Source organism: Rattus norvegicus, chromosome 8, assembly GCF_036323735.1.
Source record: "Rattus norvegicus strain BN/NHsdMcwi chromosome 8, GRCr8, whole genome shotgun sequence".
Lineage (NCBI taxonomy): Eukaryota > Metazoa > Chordata > Mammalia > Rodentia > Muridae > Rattus > Rattus norvegicus.
In genome coordinates, this window is record NC_086026.1 from 50,709,709 (window position 1) to 50,735,312 (window position 25,604).

Consider the following 25,604-nt stretch of genomic DNA (forward strand, 5'->3'; position numbering starts at 1 on the left):
TCCCAAGTCTTGAATGAGAGACAGGAGATGGAGTAGGAAAAATTCCCGACAGCTGGCCAGCTAGCCTGGCGTGTGCAGTAGAAAAAAATAACTCGGAGACCATAGCCCAATCAGGGCAGGAGACAAGGACTGACTGTTGAGTTTTCCTCTGACCTCTGGACATGTGCTAAGGCACTGGGACGGCTACATTCATGCAGATGAATATGAATCACACAGAAACATACCACACGCACGCACGCACGCACGCACGCACGCACACAAACAGAGCAGCTGATGTAGAAAAAGATTATCAAACTGGATTCAGCATCCCATGGACATGAAATCATCTCCAGAGTGTGGCATATGTTTATATCTTCTAGGGAATGGAGGACTTGGTAGTTTGAAGCACAGTAGAAGGAAAAAAGTGCTTTGTGAACTTAGAATCCAAACCTGAGGCTGCAGAATCTAAGAAACCTTTTCTGAAATTCAAAGTGAAAACAGAGCCTGTCCTTAGAGTTAAGCAAATGGCGGGTGAGGCTGAATGAGAAACTGGTGGAGAGAAGAAGTCAGGGCTTGACCCTGAATCTCTTTGGGGTTTTCGCACCCACCAGCAGAAGGATTACAGGGCCATCCTTTCGCTTCTAAGTGATCCATGGTGTTTGTCACTGTGATAACGTGTTCACAAGTTTGTTCAAGTGTCACAGATATATGATGACTTGCAGTCAGATGGATGTGACAAAACCTTAGCATAGAGATCATGCAGATTACTGTTTAGATCTAAAACTCTGGCTGGAGCGATGGCTCGGAGCTTAAAAGCACTCTTACAGGGGAGTTGGTTTAGTTTCCAAAATCCATATGGCTGTTAACAACTGTGGTGTTTTGAATAGGCTTGGCCCAGGGAGTGGTACTATTAGTGGGTGTGGCCTTGTTGGAGTAGGTGTGGCCTTGTTGGAGTAGGTGTGGCCTTGTTGGAGTAGGTGTGGCCTTGTTGGAGTAGGTGTGGCCTTGTTGGAGGAAGTACGCCAGTGTGGGGGTGGGTTATGAAACTCTCCTCCCAGTTGCTTGGAAGACAGATTTTTCCTGGCTGTCTTAGGATCAAAATGTAGAGTTTTTGGCTCTTCTAGTCCCACTTCTGCCCCACCAAAAAGAAAATGGACTGATACTCAGAACCTGTAAGCCAGCCCCAATTAAATGCTGTCCTTTTTAAGAGTTATCTTGGTCATGGTGTCTCTTCACAGCTAAGACAGCAACTGTTTCTAACTGTCTAGTTCCAGGGGAGCCCAATCTTATAAATACACCTGACCCTAAAGATGCAGACCTGACGATTCAGACAACTATGGATTGAAAGTTTGGGATGGAGAAGCAACACTAGCGAAGGGGCGTAGATTTCTGTTGGTCAGAATAATGCAGTATGACCACTGCACATCACATTGGGAATCATATATGATCCAGAGAGGATCCAGTGTAGAGAGGAGAATTTGCAACAATTACACCCAAATAAAACGAGCATATTAGTTAGGTTCTTGTTATCAGCAAATACTGTACCAAGTCACATAAAAACTTGAGCCTCCAAGTGTCTCTAGGGTTGCTGGAGTGGGTCCTCAGTGTATACTGAGGGACAAATTTATATTGTGGAACACAAGGAACATTTGGCACTAATATTTTATTTTATAAATATAAAGCTAAAACAAATGAATGCAAAGCATGTGGCACCATTGACTATATACAACAGGCAAACTTGGCTTTCTTCTCGATGACAAAGAAGCTGTTTGAAAATATGAGTAGGATATCATGAAGTGGTATTTGAAGTCTTTGTGGCTTCCATGCAAAGAAGAAAAGGGTAATGGGACAGGAAGAAGGTAGGGAGACCCTTGGCTGATCATTGCAATAATAACAATGAAGAAATGCAGAAGTGCTTCAGGCTATAGGGGAAGGTGGAAGCAGACACTCATATTTTTTTGATATATTTTCTGGTAGGCTGCAGTGTGATGTGAGAGAGAGATTGGGGTCCAGGATGATGCCAAACATTTGGGTGTCGGTCCCAGGAAGAGTGGAGTTTGTATTGTTGCGGTAAGAATTTGGGGTAAAAAGCTTTACATTCATGCAAAGTTCGGATGTGTTCTAGCTGTCCAAATGTAGACAGTGGAAGTTGGGCATGAAAGCCAAGACTTCAGGGCAATATGAGAGTGGCAAAGAGAAATGTGACCACCTATTTAGAATTTGAAGTTAAGGTACTTAGATTGCACAGAGGAGGAAGAGGTGTGATCTTGAGATAGAGACTCAGGACACCTCAGTGGGAGAGGTCAGGATGGCGGGCAGGAGCCAGCAAAGGAGGAGAGGGAAGACAGTTGGGGAGTGGTACCCACTGAGACAAAAGAGGAAGAAATCAAGTTTGTCCAATACTGCTAACATACCAAAGAAGATAAGGATTGGGATTTGTCCTGGGTCAAAGCAGAGGTCCACTGATGACTACTGTGACAGAGCTCTGGTGCTGAGGAGGCTGGAAAGGGTGCAGAGGAGCACCAAATTAGAAATGAAGATAGTAAGGACAGACAACTGTCATTGGCTTTAAATGTTAGCCTGCCATGACCTAGAACCACACAGCAGAAGACAAATCTCAACAAAAGAGCTATTTAGGTCAACTCGGCATGCAGGCACGTCTGTGGGAGATTGTGTTGATTGTGAATTGATCCAGCCCACTTTGGGAAACACCATTTCATAGGTGAGGGTCACTGAACTGTAGAGGAAGGAAGAAATCTAGGCACCTTGGGTCCATTCTTTTCTCCCTGCTTATGACTGTGGATGGATGTAACTCGTTGCTTGAGTTTCTCCCATGACTTCCCCCAAAATGATGGGCTGAAACCTAGAGCTTTTAGATGAGCTAAAACTTCTTCCTCCCTTAAGTTGCTTTGTCTGGGGCATTCATTTATCATATGGTCAGAAATGAACACTGAATATGGTTCTTCCCAGAGTTTTACTGTATGGAGTGGGAAGAAACATTGGAGGACAGGATGCTGTGGATGATACTCACGTATTTTAGGACAATGGTGAGGTGCAGGAGACATGCTGGTTGTAGGCCTGGTGATCAAGTGTGGTTGATCCTACCTTTGTGTTGCTTGGTCATAGGCTACCCAGGTAATTCCAGGGGAAAAGCTGGGTTGAGAATTGTTGGAGTTCAGAGTAACACATCCAGAATGCTTTCTGCTTTAAAAATCAACGTAGTGTTACCAGTGTGGGGTTTCCTTTTAACCTGGTGGCATCACTGTGTGCGTCTTTGTGTGTGCTGTGATAAATTTGCAGTGTATTTTGATAATGTTGGAAACAATTAGAAAACAGGAAAGAGTTGAAAAGTTAGTGATGTCATAGAGTAAGGCATAGATTTCAAGAGATCTTTGAGCGAAGAAATGTGGACGGAGGGATCGCACAGATGAAGGAAAAGGAAGTTTGATGGATGTTCAGACTCTGCTGTTTACAACAGGCAGGAGGCACAGAGGGCTGAGGACAGACAGGTAGGCATTCTCAGTGGTAGGTAGAGGACTGTGGGAATTTTTTTCCTGTTTGTATCTCTGTTCTTTATGCAACGTGGGGGCATCTACTCACTCCCTATCTTTTCTTCAAGACACCTACCCACTCTACCTGCCCCCCAGTTTTAACTGTGATTTATGTAGTCATCTAGGGAACCCTAGTCACTAGGGTTCAGAGTCTGGTTCTCTCACAGGAAGACGCCCATTTGGGGAGCTGAATTCTGTCTCATTCCAGGAATTTGTTCAAAGGTAGGAACCTTAAAATGTTTCGAACTCTGGCTCTCAGGGGGAACCACTTTGCTGTGGAACAGCCCCCCAAAGGAGGCGTTTCTCATCCGGCACAACGATGTCTATCCAGAATCACTATCAAATCTGGTTCATCTTTTTTGGAAGAAAGAAATGAAGGAGGGGAGGGAAGGAAGGATGGAAGGAAGAAAGAGGAAACTCAATGTTTTATTATCTAGAAAGGCTATCAGTATTCTAGACTAGTAAAATATATTTCTGCTTGGGAGATTTGCATTTTGCTTGTAACTAATTCCTCGGCTCCACATTCAGTATTCCACAATGCCGGCCTAGACTCGGGAAGAAGTCCAAAATGGCTGAAGAATGACAGGGTTTGATCGGTTGCCTCTCTCTCTATCACCGAAGTTAATATGATGCTTATCTGAGAGCAAAGGCACAGACAGGGAGAAATTTAATGCAAATTTCATCAGGAGTCTAGTGCCACTTCACAAAATATTGATTAGGTGTCTGATTTGCTGTCCCCTGACAATGGGCCATCGGAATAAACCAATGGGGTGGGCTTGACTCCAGCTCGTCATGGTCATTCGATAACGCCAGGCAACCAATAAGGAGCAGCTACCTTCTGATTGGGTGAGAGGCCGGTGAAGGGGGAAACCATCTTAGCAACAGCAGAAGATACTGCACACGCCCCGCACAGACGCACAAACACAGACAGCGCGCCACTACCCTGCTGCTGTGAACAGTGGCTGATTGTGTCTCCTCGGGCTTTTGTTTTGCCACACCCCCTCCAAAGGACAAATTTCAGTTCACACAGTACACTGCCTACCTGGTTAGACAGCTCATAATCCTTTTTTAATGGAATGCAGGGCAACATTGATTGCTCTCTCAGCCCCCTCCAACAGTCCCCTTATTAAGAATGAACTTTGATCTGCAGGTAACTGCACAGGCTTTGTTCTGGAAATGTTCTGTTCTGGTCTCCAGGGAGCAGGCCACATCATTGCCCTTCCTGCGCAGCATGCCACAGGGAAGGGGTTGTGGTAGGGGACTGAGCCCGCAGGCTGGAGGTTGTGTTTTTTTTCCCCCTGCTTTCTGTAAGAATGGCAGGAGGATTTTGTGAGGCTGGAGCAGGCTTCACAGTGCTTGTTATTTTCCTCTGAAACTTCCTTTTTCATTGTTCTATGACCCCAGAATGCAGAGCCTCAAAAGCCTTCCTGTTTTCTCTGTAACATTTGGCAAGATCTTCCTCAGCTTCCAGGCTCCGGGCCTTTGACATTCTCATTTGAAAGGCTCCCTGCTTCTGTGTTTTCATGTTTCCCCCAGCAGCTCCCTGGTTCCCCAGATGCCAGGAGAAGGAGGCTGCTTGCCAATCCCAGATTTCCCCTAACTAGCAGCTGACATGACCTTCCTGCCTCGTTTTTACCCCCCAAACCCTGTCCAGGGGCTCAGGAGGAATCTGGGAATGGCAGAGGACTAGAAGGTGCATTATTTCCAGCATCGTTTATTCCTCCATACTCTTGGTTTCTCTGCTCTGGTGCCTGGTTTCCTCGCGCATCCTTGGTCCAGGCACATCCGCCCATGGATTATCCGGGTCCTGCCTGAGCTTTCACCAGTGCTCCCTGCTGACCGCTGTAATTCTGTCTGGGTAGAAGAGCCTAGGAGAGAGGTGCCTTCCCTCCAGGAGGCACGCTGCCATGTCTTCTGCCAGAGGGGAGGAAGTTGAGACGATGTCACAGGCATTTTTTCCAGTCCGAGGAGGATTATGTGCTAGGAAACGGTACCAGCTGTTTTCCATCTTCCTGACTACAAAGCAGACGGGGACCGCGGGAAATGGAAACAGAAAGGAAGAAAGCTAGATGTGAAGACCATTCTTCTTCCTTTTCTTTTTTAATAGCAGGGTTAAGAGAACCTGGATTCTTTTTCACATGACCATTTGGGTTTCATTTTGGGATGACTATGATGCCCACCCACTAGAGTTCTGACACACTGTGTTCCTATTGGTGCAGAGGCGTGAACAGGATCAGGTGCTGGAGTGCACCGCAGTGATGGAGAGCCAGCCTAGTGTGCATGAAGCCCTGAATTCAAATCCAGCACCGCAGTGAACAGATGAACAATGACCTTGGGCATGTGATGACAGCATCGTATGTTCCTGGAGTCACACTGCTCTAGATTTAAGGCATCTAATGAGAGGGCGTTAGCAAATTCCTAGCTCCTCTCTGCCTTTGAAAAGAGTCTGTACAGTAGAAATCACACCACCGTGTCATTTTAAGCAATATCATTTATGTGTAAAATGCTAAGCCGTGGGCTTACCATGTGCATTTATTTACATTAACACTGTTGAATCTTGCTGAATGCTGCCAGGCAAGCCTGTAATCCTAGCACTTTGGGGGCTTAGGCTAAAGGATCTGAATTTCCAGGTCAGCCTGGTCTACACAAATAAAACACTATTTGAAAGAAGGAAGGAAGGGAAGGAAGAAAGAGAGGGAGAGAGGAAGGGAGGGAGAGAGGATGGAAGGGGATAAATAGAGAAAGAAATTGAGACAGTCAAACCACAGACAATCTTGTTAAATCTTCCAATCCTAGAACTCTTCCAGTTTCATTCAATTGCTAGACATATGGCACAGTAGTGCCAATCAACTGAAAACATTCCGAACGTCTACAAAAGCCAGACAAACTTTGTATTTTAGGGCAGAAAAGAAGGCAAGCAAATTATAAAACAAGGGGCAACGGAGGCAAGGCAAAAGGTAAGGGCAAGTGTGAGCTCGGAGATGTAGCAAGGTTGGGAGAGCACTTGTCCAGCATGAAGGAAGCGCTGGGTCCTATCCCGGGCCCCACGCAAGCCAGACTTGGTGGTTCACACCTGTGATCCTAGGAGCTAGATGTAGGGAGACCAGAAGTTTAACACCATCAAAGAAAGCAAACTTGGGATGCATGAAACCTTGTCTTGAAAGGGGAGGAGGGGAAGAGGGAGGGAGATGAGGGGAGAGGAAATGGAGGATGGGTAGGAGGAGGAGAGAAAGAAAGAAAGAAAGAAAGAAAGGAAGGAAGGAAGGAAGAAAGAAAGAAAGAAAGAAAGAAAGAAAGAAAATGGAAGAGCAGACTAATAGATGGGTAGACCACTTACCCCGGTTAGAACCAACAACAACCAAACATGGCTGCAAAATCTGGCCTTGAATAGCTCTTTAGGAACGTATAGAGATCGGATAGGGTGATAGGATAGACCAGGAAGAAGGGGGCAGTTAACAACACTGACAATCTATCTGGAAAAATGAGTGTGATCATTGAAATGAGTGGGATGGGGAAAGCTGCCAGCTAGGAAGAATCACTTTCTAGATAATCTCAGGTCCTAGAACCAGCCGTGTCTTACTTTCAATTCAGAACAACTATTTATAGCTCTTTGACTCAGTTTCTTTAGCTGTAAAATGGGTATCACTTTGCTAAGTGATGTTGGAAGGTGAGAAAAATGTGTCTAATTCTAAAAACCACATTTCAGTGATAATGTCTCAGAAAACTGAACAACAGCAAACAAAACCAAAGCCATGCCTTAACCAATATGCATACATGCATATACACACACACTCACACATGCATGTACACACAGATATGCACACACATCTGCCTGCACATACTCATGCACACACATACACATGCACACACATGCACACACATGCACATGCACACACAGATTCACATGCATGTACATGCACACACATGCATGTGTACATGCATACTCACACATATCCACACACATGGGTATACACACACATATATATACATGTACACACATGCATACACACATGCACACATACATGCACATGCACATATGCATGCACACACATGCATGCACACAATGCACATACATGTACACCCACAAATGTATGCACATGTGCATGTACACACATATATACACACATGGGGAGAGAGGGCTGGAGAGGGGAAAGAGGAGGAGGAGGAGGACGAGTTGGGAGAGAGAGAGAGAGAGAGAGAGAGAGAGAGAGAGAGAGAGAGAGAGGAGAGACTGAGACTTACAAGGCAGGGCAGCCAGCCAAATATTTTTAATATACATAATCATAATGAATAGGTAAGTGATACAACCGTAGACAATGGCTGGACAGAGTTAGTGCCGGTGCCTTTAGGACCTCTGCCACAGTGACCTTTGGCATTTTCTCTTCAGATGGCTGCCTATGTCCTGTGGATGGTGATTTAGCACATACATTTTCCCCTTTCATCTTCCCACTCGAGTGCTTATGTTAGACCTGCATCTGTTGAGACGGCTAGCCAATAATAGAAACCTCACGGGGCTACTGCGGTCTGGTTTCAAGAGTGGGTCTCACAAGTGAGGTCTAGGTTGGAAAGTTATTAGCTGCAGACTCAGGGAATATATTTAGCTGTCATCACTTTTTAATTAAAAATAGCTTGCCGACACAAACACGCGTGCGCGCGCACACACACACACACACACACACACACACACACACACACACATTCCAGCATTCTTCTGTGGATAGGTAAGGACCATCCTTCATATACACAGTTTCTTGTCCCAGAAGGGGGTACCTTCTCCCTTGGTCCAAGATCTCTGGGCCTTGTCTAGAAACCATGAGAGACTTGACCGTTGAGGTAGTGACAGGTATATCCCAGTTTCCTGGGCCAACTCGGAGCAGCTAACCTGTGTATGTCATCATTTTGTAACTGCCTGTTTAGAAGTGGTGACTAACAGGTCTGGTCACCAGGCACACATGTATATAGCTACCTATCAGGGTTTTTTTTTCTTCTTCTTCTTTGGGTGTCATTGATCATTACAGCATTGATAGAGACATGGGATATATTCCCAGCTGGCAAGTCCTACACATAACCATTGTAAAACTGAATTTTGGAAACTCCAGATTCTCTTCATCCTTTTCTACCCTGCATATATAGAATAGAACCTGAGAGACATTATGGGATCCCTTTAAAACCTACTCATCTTCTTCTCTCTCTTGAACTCCTTCTCACATGGCTTTGGCTATATCTATTTAGCTGCTCTAGGTCTTGACATTCTCATCTGTAGCATGGGAACAATAACACCACTGACTTAAGGTTCTTGGGACTATCCAACGAGTCTTCCATGCAAAACACGTTGTACCAGGTATGAAGTAATTGTGCAGCAGGTACAAGTAATTTCAATAGTCAGGGTGCATAATTCTGGCTAGGGGATGCTTGATGGCTATTTTTGGTTGTTAACTTGACAATATCTGGAATTAACTAAAACCCAAATGGCTGGAGATACCCAAGAGGGACTTGCTTCTTAATTAAACACACTTCTAATCCAGGTCTTTGAGATGGTAAGATCCACCTTCAATCTGGATCACAGCTTTGCTTGGTAGCCTATATAAAGGACATGGAAGAAGGAAGCACTATCTATCTATCTATCTATCTATCTATCTATCTATCTATCTATCTATCTATCTATCTTCCTGCCTGCTCTTACTCTTATTAGAAAACCTATTCTTTCTCCGGCATTAGCTTACTTCTTCAGGATTCTGAGATATCCAGCCTTGTATACTAAACAACTACTGGGTTCTTGAACCTTCCATTGATTGCTGTGGTTGGACTAGATGGACCACAACCTATAAGCCATTTTAATAAGTCTTCTATCTATCTCCTTGTCTGTCTGTCTGTCTAACCTATTTATTCATTCCATAAGTTCTGTTCCTCTAAAGAACCCCGACTAATACAGGATATTATAAAAATCCATTAGGCACAACTAGTTATGTTCTATCAGTCTTGTGATGGCTGTAGATATTTAATAAGGACATTATTTGATGCACAGTTATCTGAGCCATGACACCGTGCAATCCTGGAATATGCTAATACGTGTCAGGACACTTAATTAAAATGCATAATTTATTACTCTGGTATTTTTACATTTTAAATCATTATGCAAAACAAAACAACGAAGTCCCCACTCTCTTAAATTGACATAATGCAAATTATACATCCAGCATAGATGGTGATATGCAAATAAAACATCAACATATTTGCGGATTCACTATCATATATCATTTATTTTGCACTTATTATCCACAGGCAAAACAAAAGAAAATCATTTTTTGACAAACGCAGTTTTTATCTTTCTGGTCTTTGTGGTATAAAAAGAACAATATTACAATCTCTCTCATGGGTAGATAGGGAAGCAGATTTTGAAACCAACATAACATTCCATTCTTTTTACATTTGTGTGTGTGTGTGTGTGTGTGTGTGAGAGAGAGAGAGAGAGAGAGAGAGAGAGAGAGAGAGAGAGAGAGAGGGAGGGGGAGAGGGAGAGAGACAGAGACAGAGAGGGAGGGGGAGAGGGAGAGAGACAGAGACAGAGAGGGAGGGGGAGAGGGAGAGAGACAGAGGCAGAGATGGGTACAGTGTACACATGGAGGTCAGAGGTCAGTTGGTAGATGCTGGTTCTCTCCTTTCATCATGTCTGTCCTGGGGAATGGAACTCAGGTCATTAGCTTTGGTAGCAAGTGTCTTTACCCATTGAACCATCTCACTGGCTCTGCCCTAACAGGTTTGTACCAGACTAACTAAAAGCACAATGAAATCACTGACCTGTGTGCTGATATGTCAGCTCACTTCATATGACCCAGTAAGGGCCAGTGGAATCTCATACATGAGCAGAGACTTCAGATGGATTTAATTGCCTGTGTTAATCAATCTTTTTGATGTGCCATTGTCTATCTCAGAGTTAGCTGGGGCAGCAGTTAAGGGTCCAGTTTAGCATTGTCCAGTGTGGGGAGCTTGCTCAGTATATTGCGCTCTACGTATCCCTAGGCCTCCCTTGCTTTGCTGTTCCCATGGGCACTCTGAAATCAGTGGGTTTCTCTATGTTGTGCGTCTTTGCATTGTCCAGATGCTCCAGAGTCTCCTGGGATAGCTATAGAAGTGACAATTTTTGGCTAAATTCCAGGCCCATTGGCCTGTTGCTATGGCTTGGATATGAAATGTCTGCTAAAGCTTGCATTTTGAAAATTTAGGATAGCTTACATTTCTTCACTAAGACCAACAAGGACTGTCCAGGCTTTCTGTTCTACTCCAACTACCTGAGTGTCCCCGGGATGCTAAGGCCACATGGAATCCCACTGCAGACTTTCACTGTTCTCCTACTGCAGACCCAGGCCTTGGCTCTTGCTAAGGCTCTTGCTACGAGCTGCCTCATTTTCACACCACTTCTGGTTCCCTGGCAAATATTTACCAGCCTTTTACACAGCAGCTCCAGACTGCAGTGACTTTCCTAACCAAGTTCCTTTGTTGTATTCACTGTCCCCAGACTGATTTGCATTTTAGAAATATTTATTTTATTGTATGTGTATGCACCTGAATGTATGTAAATTCATTACATGTAAAGGAGCCCGTGGAAGTCAGAGGAGGGCATCAGATCCCTTAGCACTGGAGTCCTAGGTGAGCAACTATGTGGTCACTGGGAACTGACTCCAGATCTTCTACAAGGACATTGGTGTTCTTAACCATTGAGATGTCTCTCCAGCTCCCTGATATGTACTTACCTTGATGGTAGAACTTATAACATCTGTCCACAGCAATCTTCTCTCCTGAAGGTACAGACGGCCCATGTGCTTCTGCTTTTAGTATCTCAAAGGACACAATCACGATTCCCCGAGAAAATGAACGGACCCATGAGCTGCACAGTGGAGAGCTAAGATATATCTGTAAGTTTTCAGCTTTAGACCTGGCATCACTGTCGTTCTTTGCATGTTGCAGCTCTGTCAGGAGTTTTGCTGAGGATCATAAACAGGGGCTGGAGAGCTGGCTCAGTAGTTAGGAGCACTCACCGCTCTTCTGCGGGACCTCAGTTGAATTCCCAGGACCCACATCAGCTGACTCACAACCACTTTTAACATCAGCTCTAGTGGATCTGATGGTTTCTCTGTCCTCTGAGGCACTCGCGCGCGCGCACACACACACACACACACACACACACACACACACACACACACACACACGAAAATCACAAAGAAAATGAAGGCCACAAACAAAGCGAATCAACTGTAGCCTCCCATATGTGAGCAGGCTTTACTGAGCTTTACTAAACTATGTTAAAACTAAATGAAACCCATAAAATCTGCCCCTTCCCCGATGCCTAGATGCAAAGAGGATGAAAGAAATGAAACTTGTGTCTTTGTTGTTTCAGCCTCAGAGTAAATGTGGGCAAATGAGCAAACTGTAGGCAAACGGATCTTTTCCTGAGTGCGCTCCTGCTTAATTGGTTGATTTAATTTCCCAGCAAATGGACACCAAACGCACATTCCTCAAGAACACTTGTTTGCTACAAATCCCTTCTCTTCGCTAAACCTCGTTTATTTAAATTAATTTCCCATCACTTCTTTTCTTAATAGGGTGGAGTGTAATCTGGACACTTCATACTTCTCCTTTCTAAGTAGAAAAGCACCACCATCTAGAACAGTTTACAAACGAATGGCTGTCCTCATAGGTCGCTGGTATAAATGTGAAATGGATGGGATAACAGATCAGCGGTTTCTTCAAAAAGTTAAATGAAAACACAAAATGAGCATTATTGTTTCCATCCCTAAGAATCTACTGAACAGAAATAAAAACAGAAGTCGACAAAAATAGGTGAGCCAAAGCTCATAGGGACTTGATTCTTCGTGGCTCCCAGAGTAGGAACACTGAAGTATCCATCCACTGACACAGACTGGAGTCTATCTAAACAAACCCTTACACTCCGTGCATACCTATGCCTCTCTCATCTACATATACATACTTAAAACCACAGTAAATCTTAGAGAAAAGATGGATGCTAAATGAAGGAAGCTGGGAGCAGATGTGTGCATACAGTGCTATTAGATTTACATAAAATGTCCCAAAGGGCAAATTTAGAGACATAGAAATCAAGTGAGTGGCTGCTTGGGCTTGGAAGTGGGTGAAGTAGGGCAGAGGATGGAAGTAACAGCAAAGTCTTGGGGAATCCTGGGGGAGGGGTGACGAGCATGCTCTGAAACTAGGCTGTGATTCACTGGGCGCTGTAAGCTTACCGGCACCCTCACAATGCGCGAATGTGGTGCTGGGCAGATTCCACTACAGTAAAGTTGTGGGACGTGGTTGGAATCGCCACTCGGTAATTTCATAGTCTTATTTCAGTGATATTTTAATTTCACGAGTCCTTCCTAGGTAATGTAAAAGAAAGGTCTTTAATCACAGATTCCACATTTGAAGTTGGCTTCTTCGCTTCTCTTCGGAGCCCCGGGGGCCTTCACCTTTATACCAGCGGAGGCAGATTCAGAATGTAAAAAAACCTTTCTTTCCTTCCAACTAATTAAGGAAGCTCTGACATCAGCTTTATTTGAGGCACACCTGATGGAGGCCACGGTACCAATTAAACTCTGGAATGATTAGAAATGCAAACTGTCAGACGCTCCAGCAACAGGCCCTGCTGCCTGGCTCCAGAATCACGAGACGGCAAGGACACCGTCTCAGGGACCGCAAAGCTCCCGAGTTTACTTGAGTTTAAGGAGAAATGAATGCCCACTACGAAGGGGTAGAACTCACCTCTGACATGGGACAAAGTTTCTGTTGCGGGGTTACCTGCCATGATGATAACGGATGGAAACTCTGAGCCTGCTAAGCCAGCCCCAATTAAATGTTGTCCTTTATTAGGGTTGCCTTGCTTCCTATGTTAAGAAGTTCTGCTTATAGGATAGGCAGGCCCTGAGCTTTGAATGAAAAGAGAACCAAGTTCAGGTTCCGATTCTGGGATAATTTAATTTAATTTAATTTCTCTAAGTCTGTGTTTCTTTGCCTGTACTGATTGAATGACTATCTGCCTCACTGGGAGGCTGAGTAAATGAGATCTCAGAGATGTGATGTGGTTTGCATACAGGAAGTGCTTAATGAATGGAATCTATTCACAGTGTGGCTTAAGTCTTGACTCCACCCCCCCCCATAGGTATGGAGTGCCTGACATACCCTCAATTCAGCAAATACTCAATAAACACTCATATAAAACAAAAGTCAATAAAACCTTGCCATTACAAAGCATCTGGGCACTAACTGCCAACAATAAATAATTAAATTATACTTGATGTTACATACAGTAAAGTGTCCTATGGTAAGAGAGGAAGTCTCTGGAGTTCTGGGAGTGAGGAAAGGGTGGAGTGCTGACAGTTAGGGTGACTGCTTTTGGGTAGTAAGTGAAAGAGAAGCATCATCTAGTAGATTTCTGGGGTTCAGCTGAGTAAACAGTGTGTAGGTATCCAAGAGGAATCTTCTGGAAATGTTTTGCACAGGTTCAAGGATCAGCAGGGAGGGGATGACCATGCCAGACCTGGGTCTGTGGCAGTAAGTGGAGCAGTGAGAGATGAACTCAAGCTCTGCCTCCAGTGCCTGCCTGTTTCCTGATGCTTGACTGGTCACCTCATGTATCCCCATCTACAAAATGGGGGGGGGGGGTTGAATCTCTATTTCAAAAGATCTCAGTCCCAAAGGATGGTGTGGTAGTTTGAATATGTTTGGCCCAAGGAGTGGCACTATTAGGAGGTGTGACCTTGTTGGAGGAAGTGTGTGACTACAGGGGTGGGCTTTGTGACCCTCCTCTTAGCTGCCTGAGGACAGTCTGCTCCTGGCTTCCTTTGGGAGAAGATGGAGACTCTCAGGCTTCCTCCAAAGCCATGCCTGCCTGTCCACTGCTGTACTACCTGCCATGATGATAATGGACTGAAACTCTGTGCCTTTAAGCCAGGCCCAATTAAATGGTGCCCTTTATAAGAGTTGCCTTGGTTATGGTGTCTCTTCACAGCAGTAAAACCCTAACTAAGACAGTGGAAACATCTTCTAACCCCACAGTGATGCCGAAGTTGCAGCTTGCATTTCATTAGAACAAGCGGGAGAGCCTGCAGATTTATTTTTCTCTGTGTCTGTGCTACTCAGATGTGTCACCCTATTAGTAAATATCAGCAAGACCGCTCAAGGTAGCTGTGAGGTGGGATTTCCTGAAACAGAAGAGCAGTTCCAGGGTGTAGAGAAAGAATTAGGCATGGGCAAGAGAACTATCCACGTATTCACTGCACCAACAGCTTCTGTGGAATGGATAAATTAATATAGCAATCAGCTATGACCATTAAAAAAAGGCAATATGGAACACGATAAAGAGTTTTCAATAGTGGGACAACCGATTCTATACATAGATAAATGGGTGCATGCGTGTGCACACCTGTGTCATACTAGGCTAGAGCTCTTCTCAGAATTATCACATACCAAAGGTGACTCTGACAACTAGGGGACATTTGTCAGGCATTGGGAGTGAACTGTGAGTGGGAGAGTTAAAAGACAAGGAGGAAACATGACAGATCCTTCAATGTCAGTCTTCTCATCTCTCAGTCCTAGCCAAATACAAGCCGTTCAATGCAAAGAACACTGAACTCAGCACCCAAAGATCTTGGCCCTTCACCATGGAGCTGTGTGGCTTGGGCTCCCCATTGAGCTCTGAACTTTATTTATCTCACTTAACTCAGTGGCAGTCAAACCTGTCCACTGTCTCACTTCCAAATGTCAGAAGTCAAGTATAATGGTTATTTGGTAAACCGTAACTATCCACTCAAAATAAGCGCACGGGTCCTTGTTGGAAACAGGCTGATGAAAACCTGGGGGCTGGTCAAGTATTTGAAGAGAGAGAGAGAGAGAGAGAGAGAGAGAGAGAGAGAGAGAGAGAGTTTGGGCATCTCTCCAGATTATATGTGCTAATTTATGTGCATTAGTAAGGTTGGTTGCCGGGCACTCAGATAGGACTCTCTGATGGATGTGCCATTCACAGCAGCCAAGAAACACATGGCTCAGTAACTGTGATTCTTCTTGACAGGATTATGAGAGGCATAGGTCTGGAGGACAATTTCAAGGACACAAAACCCTACTGAGACCTAGAAGCAGGGTAAATGAAATTTTGGGTTCATCTTCACCCCTTCTCTCCTGATGCCTGGGTCTGCATTCTGTGTATGACAGGGATAAACTGTAGTCAGAGAATGGGGACTGGTGGGCTGTCCCATTTCCCTTTAAGCTTCAATACCATCTGGGCTAGCTGAAAGTGGGAAGGAAGAAAGTAGTCCATTTTCTCATGGAGAAAAACACCTTTGGAAGTCAGATGCAAAGGAGGTTCTAGGAGAACGTTACGTAAAAGAATGGTAACATGGTGTTCTATTAAATGACATGTGCCTGACTGTAGCATAAAGTAGGGATGGGTTGAGAATCATTGTAAGTCATTGAACTTAAGAAGCATAATGACTTATGCCTGGAGCCTCAGTGTTGAGAGACTCAAGTAGGAGAAATAACTGAGTTCAGTTCTAGACTGGGCTACATAGTTATTTCTGACTATCCTGGGGTACAAATTGAGACCCTGACTGAATAAAGATTTGTTGAATTTGATGATGGACTTGGTGCAGGTAAAATTTCCTATTACTCACTGTGAACTGTAGCTTCACCTAGAGATCACCAAGGGTTAAAATCTCTTCCCTCTCCAGGGCTTACCCAGAACTGACACTCCATGGTCACTCAGTATGTATGATACAGTGCAATGTCTGCCTGGCTCTGTCCACATGACCAGGTGGCCAGTGACAAAGAGCCAGACTTTTCCTTTGGTGTTCTACCTTAATGTCCTTCAGATTTGAGGATGTTCCTTTACTAAAGCATTTCTCTTCTTTAGTAGCCACTCATCTCTGTGGTGCTCATGGTGCCAAGACCAGGATGTCTTACTCTCATAGGGTCAAAACCAGGATGTAAGCACATTGGGATATCAGGCTATAAGGCTGAGGTACCAGTGCTGTTGGATGGTTTTGGGATATCTGGAGCAGCCTCCAGATCTTAAGAATTGAGAATGATGCTTGAAAGTTTCTTGTACTGGTAAATGACATAGGTTTGGGGACTACAAAGAAAATTTCAGTTCATTTGTATGACTCTTCCTTGACAAACATTTGGGCCTGTTCTAGGGCAGTTGAACTACATTGTGTTTCCTGTTACAACATCTCAAAATTTCTTAAATTATTTCTAGTCATGATTTCTTTAACATCAATGTAGCTCATTGTTTGTAGTATAAAATATTCATTTAAAAACTTTTTATTTGTTTTTGTATTTTTTTCTACCACCTAACATTTTTTATGCCTTTTCTGTACTATTTGAGATCAGGTAGTAGGCACTGCTATACAGGAAATGGTCATTGGAGAGACTTTATATAAGCCATTTTACTACCATTTAGAACATTTTCACTCGAAAATACTTTGTACTAATTGTAATTAATATTGTCAGGAAGCCTCATATAAAGTGCCACCAACCCTTGGGGACTGGAGAGATAGCCCAGCAGATAAATTTGCTTATTGCTTTTGTAGAGGACCTGGGCTCAGTTTCCAAAAGTCATACCAGTCAGCTCAGAATCAATTGTAACTCCAGTTTCAGGACACTGCACACATGTGGTACACATAAATCAATACATGTATGCATATACGCATAGTAAACAAACAAACAAACAAATAAATAAATAAATAAATAAATAACCTTCCCAATTCTAGTCAATTTGTCCCAATCATGAAATTACCACAGTTTCCTATGTCCCCTCAAGTGAAACAATGTAGAAACACAGAGCTGTAATCATTCTTGCAGAAGCTTTAACCATGGGACTAGATACAAGTAGAAAAGTATTTATTTTGGTGGAAGTGGCTTAAAGAAATCCAAGCTATTTCTATTTTCATTGTTTTTGGAGGCAAAAAGGGTTTATTTTGGCTTGTAGTTTCAGGAGAGAGTCACCATAGAAGGGATGTTGAGGCGACAGACAGAAAAAGCAGAGTGGCAGGAGCAGACAGATATACAGGCTGACCACACGTTATCGCCACATAGGGAGCACAGAAAAAGATCGGGAAATGAAGCCAGCTAAAAACTTCAAAGCCTCCTTCAAGTAATTCCTCCAGCAAGGCCCTGCATCCTAAATATCCCCTAACCTTCCCAAGCAGTGCCACCAGTTGAGTGTCACGTGTTCAAACACACGAGTCTTTGGAGGATATTTCTTAATGAAATCACAACACGCTGATCTATATCATTACATCACTTCCCCTTCCCTTTCGTCCTTCTAGATCCTTCCATGTCCCCTCCCTCCAACCTTTGTACCCTTGCTCAAATTGATAGTCTCTCTTTTTTTAATTGCTATTGTTACATGTGTGTGTGTGTGTGTGTGTGTGAAAACAATACAACCTGCTGAGTCTATTTTTGCTGTTTGTATACAGTTTCAGGGTTAACCAATTTTGTATTGGATCACCAATTGAGGAGCCCATATCTGAGAGAGGCTAATTATCTCACTCTCAGCATCCATTAGTTGCCTATAATTCGTCGTTTAGGGGTGAGACCCTCACGAGATTTTCCCCTTCAGTGTTAGCATGTCTGTTAATATTGACTTTGGCCTTGTTTGTGTCGCCTGGTACTCTTGTCTCTTAACAATCTGTCCCTCCCCTTCTTCCTCGACGTTCCCTGAATCACAGATGCAGGAGCTATGTAGACTGCAGAAATAGACACTGGAGCTAGGCTCCCCACAACCCATTGATTTCTGCATAACCAGATGCGGTCTGTGTATTAAGTCTTCATTTGCTACATAGAAAAATAAAGGGCAAGGTGCTTGTAACAATGGGCACCTTCTGACGAGACTGTATATGTTTTCCAGACTCCTTCCTTGCCATCTGGATCTCCCAGCTTCCCCCCGAAGAGTAGAGATAGAAGGAGCAAGCAGATCTTCTAAAGGTAGACACCACTACACCCAGCATTGCCGGTCTTTGAAATTAAACACGGATTTAACAGATTGCTAAGTGTCATAGTCATACCGTCCATTAAACTGCATTTAAATAAAAAAGCAATTGATACTCTTATTTATTTTAAAATTAAATGAACGAGTGCTATCATGTCAAATTGAAACACTCGGACCTCATTTCTATTGAGTAATCGTACTCAACGCAGAAGGGGAAACAACCGTGCAAAATGGGTGTCAAGCTGACCTCAGTGTACTCTTTCAGTCTGCTGGGAACCTGTGGAAATGCTACTCCTTTTCCTTGCTAGGATGGGGAGACCTAGTGTAGAGGAGATGAACCTGTAGCTTTGAATGGGCATGAAGAGGCTTGAGGCAGGACCCGAGTGCTCTCAAGAGTAAGATGACTGCAATTGAAGACAATGAGAATGCTAAACATACAATATGGGTGATATTCTGAAAAAAAAAAAAAAACCTGTCTTCTACCGGAAGTGTAACTTTATTCACTCTTTTTATATCTAGCAACTCTGCTTAGGGGAAGCTTGTAGGAGAGGGCTCTAGAGATATGTATTTCTCTAGAGATAGAGAAATAAACCAAACGGTATCCCAGGTGGAGACTGGATAGTGTAACAGAGATATAAAGATTTGAATATCATTCCCGTGGAAGACTTACTTGAGATTCCTAAGGGTTAGGCTGCTGATTAGGGAGGGCTACGGTGTGACCAATTCCAGAAGACCAGAAATCATTCACAAAGGAAAAATTATAGGAGCAGAAAGACATTTCAAGCATACAATGGCACAGGGCATAAAATAACTCCCACACATACCCCTCCACATCATGTTTCCTGACTTGACACCCCCCCCCCCAGAATTCACTTCTCTTTGCTTCATACAGTCAGTGCTTCTTTGTTGACTCACACTTTCTGCCACTGAAACACCTGTGATGTGTTGTTCACCAAGGTGACAGGTAGGTCATGCGATAGACCCAGAACACATCTACTAGTCAAGCAAAGAATCCAGGTGCTTTCGGGAGCCTATGGAAAACAAATGCATTAAATGTTTCAACAGCTTTCTCTAAGCCAGGGAGCATTTTGCTCTCCTTGCTTCTATAAACTCTGAACACTGGTTTATATAACACGGGGGCTTAGAGAGCTCCTTGGCTGTGTGAGAAATCCCAACACAAAAGGAAACCAAATGGAAGAATAAGGAAAATTCCTCGTGTTTCCCCACGGTTTATTCCCAAGCCAACCTATACAACTGAAGCACATCTCAGCCCCCGAACCCCTACTTCTTTGAGGCTGGGGCGGGGTGTGTTGTGAATTTGAGAAGAGGGACTCTTTTGTACCCTGTAGGTCAGGTACACCCCCGCCACCAGCATTTAGAATCCTCCACTGCTTAAGATTCTTAAATTTATGGTGCTGTGTAAATGAATAAGGAGTACTAATTTCTCTTCCCCGTGGAACACAGAATGAGGAATTCTGAGTGTTTATGTGGGAAGGGAGCCTTTACACGGCCCTTTCCTACAGAGGATGCAACTGGAGACAAACTTAGAAGGAGATGGAGCCATTACAGATGCTTCTTCTAGTCTCGTTAAAGATGTGCCCGTGGGTTTTTTTTGTTGCTGTGGCTATTCGAAACTGTTGGGTTCTAGACTGTCCCCAGTCATATTAGGTGGATGTTTTTCTTGTTTTTGCTCTGATTTTGATTTTTAGATGGGGATGGAACTTCGGAAACTTAGCTTTGGTCATGCCCTGTCTCAGAGTTCAGAGTGGTTTGCACCTTTCAACTCCGGCTTCCGAAGTCAACGTTCAGTGTTGATTCTTGGATTTTCTTGGCGCGTTTCCTGAAAGTTTTATCTCTAGGCCCATCATGGTTTTACTTTCCCCGAGAAAGCCCCATATGTGATTCTGTACCCCACCGAGGAAATGTGTGGAACACGGTCTCTGTGGCCTCCCTTGACAATGGTGCTTACTTGCAAAGGCCGGAAGAACACAAAACTTCCGGCTTCCTCTTCGGTCCTGAGAGGTTTGGTTTTTGCTCTCCTGCGCCACCTGCTGTAAGGAGCACCACAGGCCGACTTCCCAGTTTCCAGTCCTAGCAAGCCCAGCAGGAGCCAGGGCCAAACCCTTAGTCCCAGCAGATGTTGCCTAGGCTGCCAGGTTTCTGTCCAGACCTTATCTTTGTTGCCTCGTCTGGCTCCTAGCTCAGAATTCCAGTGTCCCCAAATGACTTGCCCGCAGTCACGCAGACTCTGAGCTCACTGGCCAGAAGGAAGGAGTCTGCCAGTTTGAGGGCTGCTGAAGGGCAGATCTTGCTAGCTTTCTGAATGTGTGGTCAGCGGAGACTCTCTTCAGCAGTGAAAACGCACAAACAGTTCTTTTGAAATGGTAACAGGCATATGGCATTGTCGTTTAGTGGACTTTCACCACATCCTCAATTTGTACCAATTGACACCTCCTTCACCCCCACCCCCACCTCCAGTTTTCCCAAGTTTGGTTTTTGGTTCCTTGCTTTGTTTTAATTCTTGGGACTTTCCTGCATGTTCACCAATGAGTTCGTGATTTTAAACAGAGAACAACAGAAAGAGAAGGTTTGCTTTTCGTGCCTTCCCATGATATTGATCAGCTCTTGACAATAGGTTCTTACCCATTTGTCCCTTAAACACATTCTTACACATGTATAGCATAGCTTACTGGAGGCTCACCTTAAAACTTCACTGTAATAGGAAGACTCTAGTTGATCAAAATCCTTCCTGGATCATTTTCTCCAGGTAGGTCTCACTCTGTAGCACAGACTAACCTCCAACTTATAGCCCTTCCACCTTACTCTGTAGAGTGCTGGGATTACAGGTGTATACCACTGTGTCTGTCCCAAATTCCCTCTAAAAAATTCTTTCCTATTTGTCCATCAAAAGGGAAAGCTGGCACTGAGATCTCGAATGCTCATTTCCAATTTAGTTTCTTAAATAAAGCTGACTTTGTAGAAAGGCTGACTTCTGTGGTTACTCTGATAAGAGGCACATGACCAGCAATTGTTTCTTGAAATTAGAAGGGGAAAAAACCCTCAGAAATATATGCATAAAGGAGACTTGAGATAAATGCGAGTCAGAACTTCCGGAGGGCAAAGGTTAGGTGACACTCTTGGGAGAGAGAAGTGAGAGGCTGTGCCAACAAGTATGCTGGAGTGAGGGAGCACATTCGTTTTGCTCAGTAAGCACTTAATAAATTCCTGCTCTATCTTAGCACTGGGAGGTGCTGGTGTTAAGTACAGCATCTGACAACTGGGAATGCAGAGACAAAACAGGCAATTTCAGTATATTTCTTTTAATGGCTAGGAGAGGGCAATCTCTAGGTGCCGTGCAAGATTCTGAATTCGGTCTGACTATTGGACAGGAGGGTACTGTCCAGATGAACAAACACAGCCAGAGGATTAGCGATTGGTTGACCTACAACGGCCTCGGGATCTAGAAAAGTCCTTTCGGCTCTTTTCTAGAACGCGCTGTTGACTTTATAGATAATGTCATCCAACCTTGGTAACTTCGAGAGTTTCAGTTTTCTGCTTCTTGGTTTGCTTGTGACCATCATGCACTAGCCTTTTGTGTATCAGAAGGGAAGAGGAAAACCCTCTGTTTGTCCGCATCTGAGGGATGTGGTCCTTGAAGCATCTTTGATGTTCTATAGACCATAAAGCTGGGGACCTAGACCAGGAACTCCCCTTGCAAGTCAACACGACATGGAGAGGAAGGAGGGATCCGAGGCCAGGCTGCTGCCCAGAGAAAGCGTATGGTAGTTGCTCTGAGTTCTAGCAGATCATTTGACAGGTAGGAAAAGCTGAGGCTAAAGGACATGGAGCCACCTGTAAATCTTGGGGGAATAACTCACTTCCATGTTCTAGCCTGTAACTAATAGGGCTAGGAACCTCTGAGAGGTATGTTTATCCCCCAAAAGAGGCACCTTTAGGACTGGGAGGGATGGTGGTGATGGATCAGTCAGTAAAAGGCTTGCCTTGCCAGCTTAAGGATCTGAGTTTGACCCCCAGGATCCATGTAAAAATGTTGGGTGTGGTGGTAAAGGCTCATAATCTCAACTCCAGGGAGGCAGAAGCAGGAGGCTCTCCAAACTTCACTGCCAGTTTAGCCTAATGAGAGATCCTGTCTTAAAGGGAGTGGTTTAAATTCCTGAGGATGACTTTGGTCTATGTGCACATCTACATCTTCATGTACACATGCACCAATACACATACATATGAACACACACACACACACACACACACACACACACACACACACACACTCACACTTTTAAAGAGGCGCTTGGCAATAGCAGGCCAGTTAGTAATGGCCTGTTTCAATTGAATACCCTGCCAACTGGATCGGCATTAAAGGGGTGGTCCTTCCAGTTTCCTCCAGGGAGGTTTATTCAATCTATTCTATGGCAGCTGGTGTCCTTGTTGCCCTGGACCATGGTCAGAAAAAGAAATACAGGGAGAAACAAAGATTCTGGAGTGGCTGCAGACCTAAGTCCTCCAGGCCCACTTGCCCAGGGTGGGGCCCAGAGGGTTAGTGCCAGGCGCTGTGTGGCTTCTCCACCCCTTCCCAGGCCCCTCAGAGCATCTGCTGGCTTTCAGAGCTGCAGCCACCCTGAATGGGTCTTTGTGTGTGCCCCAGGAGCTGGCTCAGAGGAGCCCCGTTGAAATGCTTTAGCGATGTCTCCTCAGGACCAGGCGCAGCCCGGCATGGTGCCCATCTTGTGAGGGCAGGCCTTTCTGGTGTTGTTCCTTGCTTTCACTCTGAGAGCAAGTCTGACCTGGAGACATATTTTGCACTCCTGAAAATGGATATCATAGATAGGCTGTGGGGATGGCAGACAATTCTCTCTCTCCCCCTCGCTCCCTCCCCCTCTGTCTGTCTCCCTCTCTCTTCCTCTCTGTCTTTCTGTGTCTGTCTGTCTCTCTGCCTTCTTCCCTCCCTTCCCCTCTCTCTCCCTATCCTGTCTCACTGTGTCTGTGTATCTGTGTCTGTCTGTCTGCCTCTCTCCCTCTCTGTCTCTCTCTGTGTCTGTCTCCGTCTCTCCGAGTTCTCTCTCCTCACCTCTCTCCTCTCCTCTCTCTGATTTATGGCCTCCCATACATGGCCATGGTAATATTCACAAGAGGGACAGGGCCATCCTTGGCCTTTCCTGTGTTGGCCAGGTCCTGTGTGGATAGTTCAGTCATTCTCTCAGATGTACCATTTTACAGCTTCCACTCTATGAGTGGAGAAGCCAAAGTTTAAAGAGGTAATCAGAGTACCCAGGGAATTCTGAGCAGGAACATAAAGACAGAATTGTTTAGATATGTGCTTTTCCCTCCTTTTTCAAGGTTCAAGGCATCTGTTGCCAGACACCGAGAGATCCCTGTACTCCTGGGTGCTGGGAGAAGCAGGGGCTAGTGTGGGAACAGTAGACAGGCTTGTGCTCACTTGGGTCCCTTTTTGCTTGCACGGCCATCCCTTGTGTTTTCATTGTACATGATGGAAGGAAGAACAGATAGAGAAGAAACCTGTTGTGGATAACTGCATCATCAGACTTTGGCTAAAGAATCTTATTTCTACAACTAAGAAGCTAGGCAGCTCAAAGACACAAATGGCACCAAAGACCACAGGTCAGGACTCTTTCCTTATTCCTGATGATGGTGGCCACATTCCTGTCACTGCCTACACAGTTCAGTGTCCTCTCCTGCCATGTAGGCAGTGAGGGTTCCTTCTAGGCATCTGGATCTGAGTTTTCCCTGGCTAGACAGGGATCTTGTTTTGGTTACTTTCTTCTTAGTAGATTAAAGGGATGGCTGGTGGTAAGGTCGTCGTCCCCCTGCCTGTCTTCTCTTGTATGTGACAGGCTCAGTGCTGGAGAGGTATAAAGCGCTATGCATGACCTTTTAAAGGACAAAACAGCTGAGCATAGCTGAGCCAAGTAGCCAGCTGTGAAGGCCTGCATCTCTTTGCAAAGAGATTGTGAAAAACTCACAGAAAACCAAAACAGCATCAGAAATGGAAGCAAAAGCAGAAGTTCCTAGTGTGCTTTGGTAAGGTGTGGTCTGCCATCTTGAATTCTATTCTTTTCTTCCCTGCTCCTCACTTCTTCCTTCCTTTCTCTTCTGTGCCCTTTTCTTTTCTTTCTTTGAGTCCTTTTACATTGTTGATGCTGGTCTTGACATACTGGGCTCAGGATCTTCCTACCACAGTAGCTTGAACAATAAGTACAAACCTCCATGCTTGACTTTTGTCTTTTCTTTCTATAAAAATTGAGTTTCTCATCTCTTTGACTACTGACCATAGAGCTATACTTTCTGGAAAAAGAGGCATGGCCTTGCCTATCAGAAGGATATTCAGCTCTTAAAAATTAACATAGAGTTGGTGGGATTTTCTATGCTAAGTAACTGTTCTACCCCTGAGCTACATTTTTTTTTAGTTGGGGAAAGCCTTTAACATCAATCTTTAATATATAACAAAAAAGAAACTCAGTAGAATTGAATCCCCAGTTGCACTTGGTTTAGTGTGCTCTGCCCTTGTATGCATACAATGCCAGAAATAGCAGTGTTGGCGTGGTGGGTAAAAGTATCATTTAATGTATCCAAGGCACTTCCTGTTACTCCACAGTTCTCTCTGTTGTCTAAAGGTTTTTACCCAAGTATACTTTTCTATTATAGCACTGTTGTACTTCAAATTAACATTGCAATGTGGCTGTCATGACCTGTGATAAATATTTACATTTCTGTGTAACTGAAACATAAGCATCTCGGAAAAAATACCAATCAAGAAAGTTGCAATAACTACTCTGTATCTGGTCAAGGTTCTCAGGGTGAAGGATGTTGAACAAGTCAGAGCTATATATACCCACCTTCCAATAAAATCTCATTTCACAGAGAGTAGACCTCACTATTAAAACAAATAAGTACAAGAAATTAAGGAATAATTCATGGCAGATAGTCGAAAAGATATGTGTGTGTGCGCAGGCCAATGAGATTATATAATAAAGAAATCAATTTGGATAAGATGACTGAGATTTACTTCTGATGCATGGGCTACATGAAGTTTGAGTAACTTCCTG

At 44.3% G+C, this 25,604-nt stretch overlaps 1 protein-coding gene across 1 annotated transcript in view; it reads left to right on the plus strand.

Annotated features, from left to right (window-relative positions):
* Mir100hgl (Mir100 Mirlet7a-2 Mir125b-1 cluster host gene like) overlaps nucleotides 1-25,604 on the plus strand; it is a 265,006-nt gene that overhangs the window by 113,805 nt on the left and 125,597 nt on the right. Inside the window, exon 3 of the transcript XR_010054360.1 lies at nucleotides 18,442-18,627. The gene's annotated coding sequence lies outside the window, so the exon portion shown is untranslated. Of the gene's footprint in view, nucleotides 1-18,441 lie in introns of the transcript that reaches the window.